The sequence below is a fragment of the Myripristis murdjan genome, chromosome 11 (genome assembly GCF_902150065.1).
Source record: "Myripristis murdjan chromosome 11, fMyrMur1.1, whole genome shotgun sequence".
Lineage (NCBI taxonomy): Eukaryota > Metazoa > Chordata > Actinopteri > Holocentriformes > Holocentridae > Myripristis > Myripristis murdjan.
In genome coordinates this window covers 6,141,776-6,151,775 of record NC_043990.1, presented here as the reverse complement: position 1 = coordinate 6,151,775, position 10,000 = coordinate 6,141,776, and the positions used below count along the sequence as shown (strand labels likewise).

General features: G+C 41.2%; 2 protein-coding genes and 1 long non-coding RNA gene across 3 annotated transcripts in view; 1 reads left to right on the top strand and 2 right to left on the bottom strand.

Moving 5' to 3' along the window:
• Positions 1 to 10,000, bottom strand: part of LOC115367961 (BOLA class I histocompatibility antigen, alpha chain BL3-6-like) — a 55,372-nt gene that overhangs the window by 18,592 nt on the left and 26,780 nt on the right. The window lies entirely within an intron of this gene.
• The window catches only part of LOC115368065 (uncharacterized), a 17,071-nt gene continuing 11,321 nt past the window's right edge, over positions 4,251 to 10,000 (top strand). The window contains exon 1 of the long non-coding RNA XR_003928978.1: positions 4,251 to 4,389. This is a non-coding gene — a long non-coding RNA (uncharacterized LOC115368065). The remainder of the gene's footprint in view (positions 4,390 to 10,000) is intronic.
• The window catches only part of LOC115368062 (major histocompatibility complex class I-related gene protein-like), a 141,002-nt gene continuing 135,655 nt past the window's right edge, over positions 4,654 to 10,000 (bottom strand). The window contains exon 8 of the mRNA XM_030064033.1: positions 4,654 to 4,672. The gene's annotated coding sequence lies outside the window, so the exon portion shown is untranslated. The remainder of the gene's footprint in view (positions 4,673 to 10,000) is intronic.

Sequence of the window (10,000 nt, the reverse complement as noted above, 5' to 3'; positions counted from 1 at the left end):
TGACATTTTCCTTATTGGAATACTTTTACTTGCACTATTCATGATCATTTCACACAGACTGTTATTCCACTCATCAGGTGATCCTTCACCTTTCACCCTTACAATGGCTTCATTGCAATTATCCCTGAACAATTCCCAATCTGCTTTATGGCACTTAAAAAAATCCTGAACTTTTCTGCTTCTCTACTTGTAAGGACTTGCCAAATCTCAACAGAATCGGAAAATGATCACTGCCTATTGTATAGCAGTCCAAGGAGTCCCATTCTCCAATCCTTGCCAAATCTCCAGTTACTAATGCTAGGTCTATGTGAGATAGATTTCCTGTCCTAACATCAAACTTTGTGGGTCTACTATCATTTAAACAAATTAACTCCCACCTGTCCATGAGTTCTTCCACTGTATAACCATTATTATCTTTGGCTGAACTGCCCCATAAAGGATTGTGTGCATTAAAATCCCCCACCCAGATAACTGGGGTCCCTACCTGCTCCATAATGCTCTCTAATTCAGTAATATTTAGCTGTTTACAAGGGTTATAGAAGTTAACAATGTATACCCAGCTGTGTTGCCCCCATACCCTGACGGCCACACATTCTAAGGTAGACTTTAATGCAATTGCAGATTAGATCGAATAAATGTTGCACCCCCCCCCCTCCTGATTTCTCATGTCTGTCAGATCTGACACTTTGATACCCTGGAATCACATAATCAAGCTGTGGTTTAAGGCAGGTTTCCTGGACACAGATTATCTCTGGGAGACTCTTAAATTCATCTACAAATCTTTTAAAATCTTGGCCATTTGCTATTAGACTCCGTGCATTCCATTGTAGGATAAAAAACATTAATAATTCAACAATCATCTTCAAAAGCGTCTTCCATACCTTCCTCACTTCTATCCGTACACCTTCTTTCTCTCCTTCCCCTCTCATACTGCTCTGCCCTCTGCCTCATGTGGTTGTGCAGCTCTTCTGGGCCTAGATATTTCTCCTCCAGGAATCTCTCTCCAGCTTCCACCACCACCCTGATGATATCAGATCTCCTTGTTTGACCCCTAACAGCCCACAACACATCAACCATGAAAGCAAAAAATGACTGGGTTCCCACCATTTGTCCTCTGGCCTCCCTACCAGGCGGCATCACAGAGGGTGCAGCAGCTGCCACATGTCTACCAGGTTCCCCTGCTCCCCCCACCTTCTTCACTGCTTCTACATATGAAAGTTTGCCTTCAATTTTCACTGTCTCTATTTCAGCAGCCCTTAAATGGCGTTTGCACCCTCTGAAGGAGGACATATGGTTTCCCCCACAGTTACAACATTTAACATCCACACTTTGACATTGTTTAAATTCATGATTGCCTCCACATTTCCCACATCTTTGGCTTCCTCTGCAGGCTGCTGCCACATGCCCAAAGCGCTGGCATTTGAAGCAGCGCAGAGGGGGGCGCACATATTGCCTTACTGGATAACTCATGTGCCAGATTCCTTGAACCGATGAACTTCTTCAACCTCAGCTCCTTTCAACTCTTTCAGTGAGGAACTCTCTGAAACCTCAAAGCTTACATAAATCACTCCTTTGGCTTTTTGAGCCTGGCCAGGCATGAAACACTCAATAGGCCTTTCTAGCAGCTGATGAACCTTCATGGCATTTTGCCTCTGAGCAACACTTTTACAAACCACAAGTATGTTACCATTCAACAGCATTTTTACATTCAGCAAACCTTTTCCCATTTTATTTTTTAGCTCATCCGATAGCCTGAGAGGGTTCAAGGCCTTGTCACTTCTGTCCTTGAATTTAATGATAAACTTAAATACAGCACTGTCATCCATTTTCGACACTTTCCTTATGTCTAGAGAATCTTCACTCTCACTACCATTGGCGGACCTGTCTCTTTTCTGGGCTTTATCGGTGCTTTTACTGCCACTCTTCCTCATTTCTTTTTGGCTACCTCCTGGAGGCATAGCAGCCTAGCTCACCCCAGTGGGGAAGCCTGCCAGCTGTTCTCAAGGTCTGTAATCCAAGCTTGTTATCCTTTTACCAGAAAGAAGTCAGAAACCACAAACCAGTCCCAGTTTTAGTTCAGCAAGTAGCCTAGTCTTTGAATATCCCTCCAACCGTCCATCTGCTTCCGACTTCCCGCACTAGTCTCTCCCCCCTTCCAGCACACAGTCTTAATCTGACAGCAATCTGATAATAATCTGATTGATCTCTGCAGGGAAATTCTCTCTTCACTTCCCGCCTCCACAGCAAGGTCAGAGGTCAGGCTACACAACCATGGATGTGACATCACAGAGGAAGCAGCAGTGTCACAGCGCCACCTCTGGACAGATGATGTATTTCACCTCTGAACTGTGGGAGTGAAATCACCTGATGAGGATGTCATGTGACTTCCTGTTGGGCTACACAAGAGCTCAGGCTGTGGTGTGAAAGTGATCAACTAATTTAAAAAAGTGATTTTAAATTCTCATCATAGTTTCCCAGGTTTTGAGCAGGTTCATGACACCAAAGACAGTCCATGTGGAGACACAAAACAGTTCAGTTCATGTCTCTTACAGCCCAGGCTGATGCCTCAGTGTGTGACATGATGTAGGAGATGAAGTCAGATACAAGAGCAGCTCAGGTTTATGCTGTTCAATACTGTATCTGGGTAAGTTGTAAAAAGTTAAGCTCCTACACCACTCTCTGACCTCTTTCCTTCTCCTCCTCAACATGTCAGTCAGCCGACCCGCCTCCTTGTTCTAGTGTCTTGTTTAATTTTTGTCCTATCAAAAGTTTTGTTGCTCTGACAGATGCTACAGTCTGATGAAAACACCATCAGGCTGCACAGGTGTGTCTGCTTGCTGTAGCTGGCAGGGTGTCACTATATGTTTGTTTTAATGCTAATTAACACACAGAACACACACACAGCCAAACACAAAACAATAAACATGCTCTGTTTTTTCTCCTTTATCCTGAAGACGTGGCAGACTCTTTATCCTGCATTTTGTTTCATATCCTCATGATGACTTTCCTTCAGTGTAAAGTTCAGTCCAGCCTCTTATTCTGCGCCTCCAGAAAGTTGCACCCCTGAAAACAAGAGAATCAGTGGAGGTGCTCTGGACCATGAAATTCACTTGTCTGTCAGCTTTATCAAGAATCAAAGCAAAAATAACTTATGAATAATTAATGAATACTAAACCCTCACTGAATTTCAAAATAAAGTTAAATCACAAAATATTTTAAAACTTTGAAAAGTTTAATTTACTTCCTTTTTGCTTGTAGACTCTAAGTCTAATGCTAAGTTTAATTCAGTGTGCTTTACTGGCACCAGGACAGAGATCACAGTTTGCATATGTATGTGTGTGTTTGTGTGTGTGTGTGTGTGTGTGTCCAAACATTGTATATCTACCAGTATTTACAACACTTTAACATTTAACAGTCCAATTTAAACTTGCATTTTTCTCCTCTGGTCAAAACATGAAGGAGAAAAGTTGGTTGGGAAACTTTGGTGTTACTTTAAAGTTGGTGGAGAAACGTTTTTTTTATTGTCCTCCTAAATATACACCAGAGAAATCATAATAAAAGATTATTATAATCTGTGACTCTGGTCCTGGAAATTTGTGTGTATTCATCAACGTATCAGAAGGTCGCTTTGGTTTTAACAGACCCTTGCTATATATCTACATCTATCTGTCTAAATTCTTGTATGTTACCGTTATATGGATACATGAAGCATATTTTTTTATTCTAAAACTATGATGCAAAAACAAAGAAACAGAAACATTTGAGAAGGGGGTGTCATACAAAACCTCTCCCCACACACACACACACACACACACACACACACACACACACACACACACACTTCAAACTGGAATGTTGTAAAACAAATCAAATCCCAAATGAGCCAGACCAAATAAGAGCCACAGAATAAAGTAGTCAAATAAAAGATAAAAGCAGCTCCAGAAAAACAAGAGCAAAGTGTAACGCTGTGCAAGGAAATAGTTTACAAAACTGGATTTAATGTCAAATTCATCTTTACCCATTTTAACATCTATACACAGCATCTGACGAGTGTTGCTCAATGAACAAAACCCACTTCACCAGATAAAAAACTTAAAGGCTTCATTAAAGTAAAGGGATGCAGTTTTCTGAAATTATTAGAGGGTTGCAGCTGTTTGCCTCCACCTGCCTGGTCATCATATCTTCACAACTAATGGTTTATCAAAAATATCATTATGTGAAGATTTTGTGAAAGCAACAATAGTCATCCCAACACTATCGTCAGTAATATCGATAATGAAGTATTAAAAAAAAAGTGATATTTGATTTTGTCCATATTGCCCAGCCCTACTCTGCTGATGTTACTGATACAGATTTATATGTACAGTCACATTTCTGCCAATTCAGACTGTCTCTCTATCAAATGAAGAAAATCTGCATTTGATAGTAATCGCAATATAGTCCAGAGACAAGGACAGAGCCTGAATACAGTGTACATGATGAATGAATGCAATTTTAACTCATTTGTTTTGTCCTAAAACTTTCTCAAATATCATTTTTCAATAAAACAAGCTCAGTTAATGTGCATTTTTGATTTAATTTAGTGCACATGTTCTCTAAGAAAGAAAAATATATTTTGCTGCCTTGATGACTTCCTGGAATCCACCATCCGTCTTATCTTCACTGATTCTCCCTGTCAGGACAGAGGAACAGACAGGCTTGGTAAAATATTCATATTCATCTGTTTTCATTCAGTTATCATGAGATATTAGGATCTGTGTCTGAAGCGGTGATGCAATCTGCTTTTTCCACATAAGAAACAGGATAAAAACTTTGATAATGATGGCTGTTCGAATTTGAAATATGAACTTCATGTGATCCACAAGTCGAAAGTGTGTTTTCACACCACAGGAATCCATTATTTAGGGAAGAAAGAAAGAATATCTTCTTATATATCTGTGAATGTGCTGCCAGTTCAGGAGTCTGGTACATGATGAGGTACTCACTGTGCTCAGTTAAGAGGCTGAACCATCGACAGATGAAGCCGAACCGTCCGAAGCTACAAACACAACACAAAGTTAGATGATTTAATTTGAAATGAACAAAGTGAGGAACACAACTGGTCATGAACGATTACTGCTGAGTGATTATGAGTGCCTCTCCTTCTGATTTATAAATACAAAGCACTATCAACATATGCTAATTTGACAGGACAGTCAATTAAAAAGAATTTCTGTTCTTAGAGCAAAATACTTACTGTTTACTGGTTTAAACCCTGAAATACAAACAAGAAATTAGAGTGTTAATTAATCAGAGGACAGAGGATGAAACTGTATTATGTACATTACAGTTACTATTTTTTGTATTTATTAAGATATAAACATATTTATTAAGATAAAAAAAGAAAACTCTTCATCCCTCACCTTTATATTTTTTCCAGATCATGACTCCAGCGATGCAGATCGCCACCAGGACCAGCAGGCTGACAACAGCTGCAACAACAACACCAGTAGGTGTTGAGGGAGAATCTGGAGCTAAAATCAGATCAGATTATGTTTATTTGTTAGTATTTCAAGTTTAGAGAGGATGTCATATGAAAGGGAAATGATGAATGTGTTTTAGTGAGCTGACAAACACTTGTGGTTACCTTTACTGCTGTCAAAGTTAAAAACTGTCTGGTTGTCTGAATGGTTTCATTGTATAAAAAAAAAAAAAAAAAAAAAAAAAAAAAAAAAAGACGTAACCCAAATTTGTCCCCACAGAGAAATAAACTATGCCACCATGAAGAAACATATATGAACCATATACAGTCCATACAAACTGCAGTGTAAGAGAAAACATAGCCTGGGACCTGTTATAGATGCCATATGTAAATTATTTTTAAATGCCAGAGAAAGTAAAAACATCAACATGACTAATAAAATCTAAATTGCCCTGGACGACTGAATCACATAAATGACGACAAAATGATAAAGAGAGAAATAATCCAACAGAGAACAATCAAAAGAAAACTCATGAACTACAAGTCAAGTAGACTAGACGTGTCTTTCCCACCTCCATCACGTTTGATCTCAGTCCTGCCCCAGTTGGTCTTGATCACTTTTGGGTCCAGTTTGGTGACGATGTCCTCGTTGACACCAGAGAGCTGAAACACACAGCTGTACCTCCCCCAGTCTTCAGCTTTGACTGATGAAACGTCCAGGTCAACGCTCTTCTGGAAGGTTCCATCGTGGTTGTGGAGGATCTCTCCGTGGTCCACGTCCTCATGAACCTCCTCTCCGTCTCTCCTCCAGAACAACATGATTTTGTTGGGGTAGAAACCTGAAGCGTGGCAGGTCACTGGAGAGGAGGGAGTCTTCTGGAGGAGAGACACTGAGGGAAGCTCTGGGGAGAGAGAGAGAGAGAAAGAGAGAGAGAGACAGAGGGAGGGGGAGGGAGGGAGAGAGCAATAATAGAAGGGAGAAAGTGGAAGATGGAAAAAAAGGAGAAACAGATTAAACAGTGAGATAGAGAGGAAGAAACAGAAAAAAATGTAATGTTACTGCATATAAAAAACAGAAGAGGCATATGAACATAGTTGTGACCATCACACACGTCAGGTCAGGTGAGTCTACCTGTTCTCAGCAGAGTGCTCCTCCCATAGTCCACATACTTCTTCAGCCAATCAATGCACTCCTGGGTGAGGTAGTTCTTCCTGTACTCAGTGTTACCTGGCAGTCCTTCCCACTTGTGTTTGGTGATGACAGCCTGTGGTGTTGGAGCGATCCATGTCAGTGTCTTCAGGTCAAAAGCTACAAAGTCTTCTCCATCATAACTGTACTGCCAAAAACCATTAGTGACTCCAGTGTCATCGTCCCATTCACAGCCAACCATCATCTGGTAAGTGTGGATACCTGAGAGAGACAGAAACAGAGTCTGCAGTAAACCAGAGTGAGATCTGCTGAAGGAGGCAGCTCCAGGAACACACACACAGACACAGACACACAAACGTGTGTTTGTGTTTCAGTCAGGTGGGTGAAGCAATAAAAGTTCAATATGAAACAGCTGAAATTGTGAAAACAAAACATTTTGATGGATGAAGGCTGGCCTGTGTGTGTGTTAGGGATGCTAACCGGTGGCCGTTTGACCGGTTGTTGACCGTTTGAACTTTAACTGAATAATGTTGTCGGTTAAAAACCCTTTATGTCCGAACGTGTCGTCGCCGACACAAATGCGCATGTCAGACTGTAAATACCATGACTACCGAAAGGTTTGACCGATCGAAAAAATTCCAACTGTTCCTGAGCGCGGAGAAGTTGCTCTTGTGCCCACATACAGTTTAATACGGTAAACATGGCGACGGGACACTCTGACGGGCTTCGGTTACGTCATTACGCACAGAGCTCACCTCGGTAGAGATAGACCGGAGAAACGAGCCAAGCTTATGGTGATCACGTAGAGTTTTGAACAAAGTATGTCATGCAAGTCTGCACGAGTCATAAAACCACCAAGCAGACTCATCGAGGAATCTGGAGACAATATTTTTCCCGAGGAGAGAGAGATTTCTTCTACACCACGGTAAGCAACATGCGGAAATTACGTAATGTTTGTAGGATATCATGTAAGCTATGTACAATATTTGACTTCGGGATGAATGGTGTTCCACATTATCTTATGTTCCACATTATCTTATGTCTGAATTAGTTTTGGGATGCCTGCTGAGGGGACATCCGTGGTACAGAATGGACACGGTCGCGGTCGTAATGGTATGCGTCTGGGGCAGGACATTGGCGCCGGTGTAGGGCTGCACGATTATGGCCAAAATTATAATCACGATTATTTTGATCAATATTGTAATCACGATTATTCATCACGATTATTCATCATGTTAGGGAAAGCATCTGTATTTTTATTGCACTACTTTTAAACAATCAATATATGAACAGTTTTCAGTGCAAAATGAAACTTTAAATAAGACTAAATGCTTAATGTTAAAAAAAAAAAAAATTATTTGACGAGTGTGATCGCTCTGTTCTGTGCTTGAATTCAGCACACTTCCCCCACTCTGGCACGGTTGGAAGGGGTGTGCTCCAGCACGGTATGGGCGTTCATGCACGAGCACATGCACGGTCACGCACGCAGCGCGTGAACGTGGATACAATGTAAATCATGCAACTTTCCTCCTGCCTCCGCAAAATCGTTTAATGCGCAGCGCGATTACCGGCGAATGGCCGCGTCGCGCAATCAGTAATCAACCATGTTGTCTGTGTTGCTGTCCATGGTGCTGCTGCAACCGTGGATAAACAAAAGTTGATTGATGATGAAAGGTATATATGGCAGTCTGTGTGCACCGCGCACCTGTCAGATCCGGCAGACCTCACTGGGTGGGCGCGGTGCTGGCCGGTGCCGTGGCCGGCCCACCTGATGGCGCACGGTGTGCGCGGCCACCCGGTTAAATGTAGCAGCCAGCTGACATGCCGCTCCGGCTGTCAGTAGGACCTTTCTAAAAGAGGAAGTTACCTCCAAAGCTGTCAAGGTGAATAAACATCCCTTGACCTATGTCTGATTAAAAGAAACAAAAACGTCTTTTAGTTAACAGGAAGACATAGTGAATGTATTTGAACTATATTGATTTATGATGACATCGGAACATGCCTGTTGTCATATTTCAACGTGAAGGGGGGCATTTTTGTTTTCGTACGATACGCAGCAAATGGCCCTATGTAAGCAGGCCCTGAGGAGCCTCTCTGTTATTTAGGCAGCTTAATGAAGCCTTAACCGTGCGTTCGCCCCCTGGTGGTTGGGTGACTACTGGCTGAGAAAGTGCTTGATTAAATATGCAGCAGAGCCCACATTTTAAATGTAAATATCGCCAACGATCAGGCTCATTTAATCGTGGCAGCCAAAATCATGATCACGATTAAAATTCGATTAATTGTGCAGCCCTACACCGGTGCTAGTGCTGCTAGCTTCTATTTGTTGCAGGTATTCTTTTATGGTTTACAGACAGTCAAATAATATTCTCGGTTAACCGAAATAAACCGATTAATGAGAACCAGTGGTCGACCAAGAAAATTTTCCATTTTCGCCATCCCTAATGTGTGTGTGTGTGTGTGTGTGTCTGTGTGTGTGTGTGTGTGTGCGTGCGCGCTACATCTCAGTCAGTTGATCTTAACACTGACACATTAGTAAAAATGTGTTCAATGACGTTACTGAACATCACAGAGAGTTAAAATGTTAAAAAACAAAACCTGCAGAGCTTTGACTTTAAAGAGCTTTGTCCAGAGTTTATTCTCAACACAAAAGGAAAAAGAAAACTCAGTTCTGTTTTATGTCCAGTTTGGTGTGACCGTTTTGAAGGTCTAATCCAGCCACGGCTCTGTCTGAGGCGAGGTTTGGGCTCCACTCGTCACCACAGCTACACTAGAAGGGACAAAGCAGCCAACAGAGAGCCGACATGCTGAAGTCTGTCCACTGGCTCTGAAAAGTCAAAGGAAAACACCAAGCAGAGCTCACAGGGCTCCATGAGGCAGATGTTCACTGGGAACTGATGGAACTGAAGGTTTTTCAAATCACGTCCTGAAGAGGCTCTTCACCTCCAAACTGTCCAAACCACAACAACTGAGCCGAGGAAAGAGCGGCCTGTGTCGACGACTAATTTTATTCTGTTTAAAAATACAAATCCTGAACGGAACCAGCTACCTGCTAACAGTTACATGAGCTATGCGTGTGTGTGTGTGTGTGTGTGTGTGTGTCACTCCTGCCATTTCCTTTCACAATAAAAGCCCTGAACGTGTCCACTGTGTTACTGATCATTACAAACTCAATGAAACAGCTTTAATATATATATATATATATATATATATATATATATATATATATATATATATATATATATATATATACATAAATAAATAAATATATATATATATACATAAATAAATAAATATATATATATATATATATATGTGTGTGTGTGTGTGTGTGTGTGTGTGTGTGTGTATATATATATATATATTAGGGCTGATATGTTAAACAAATT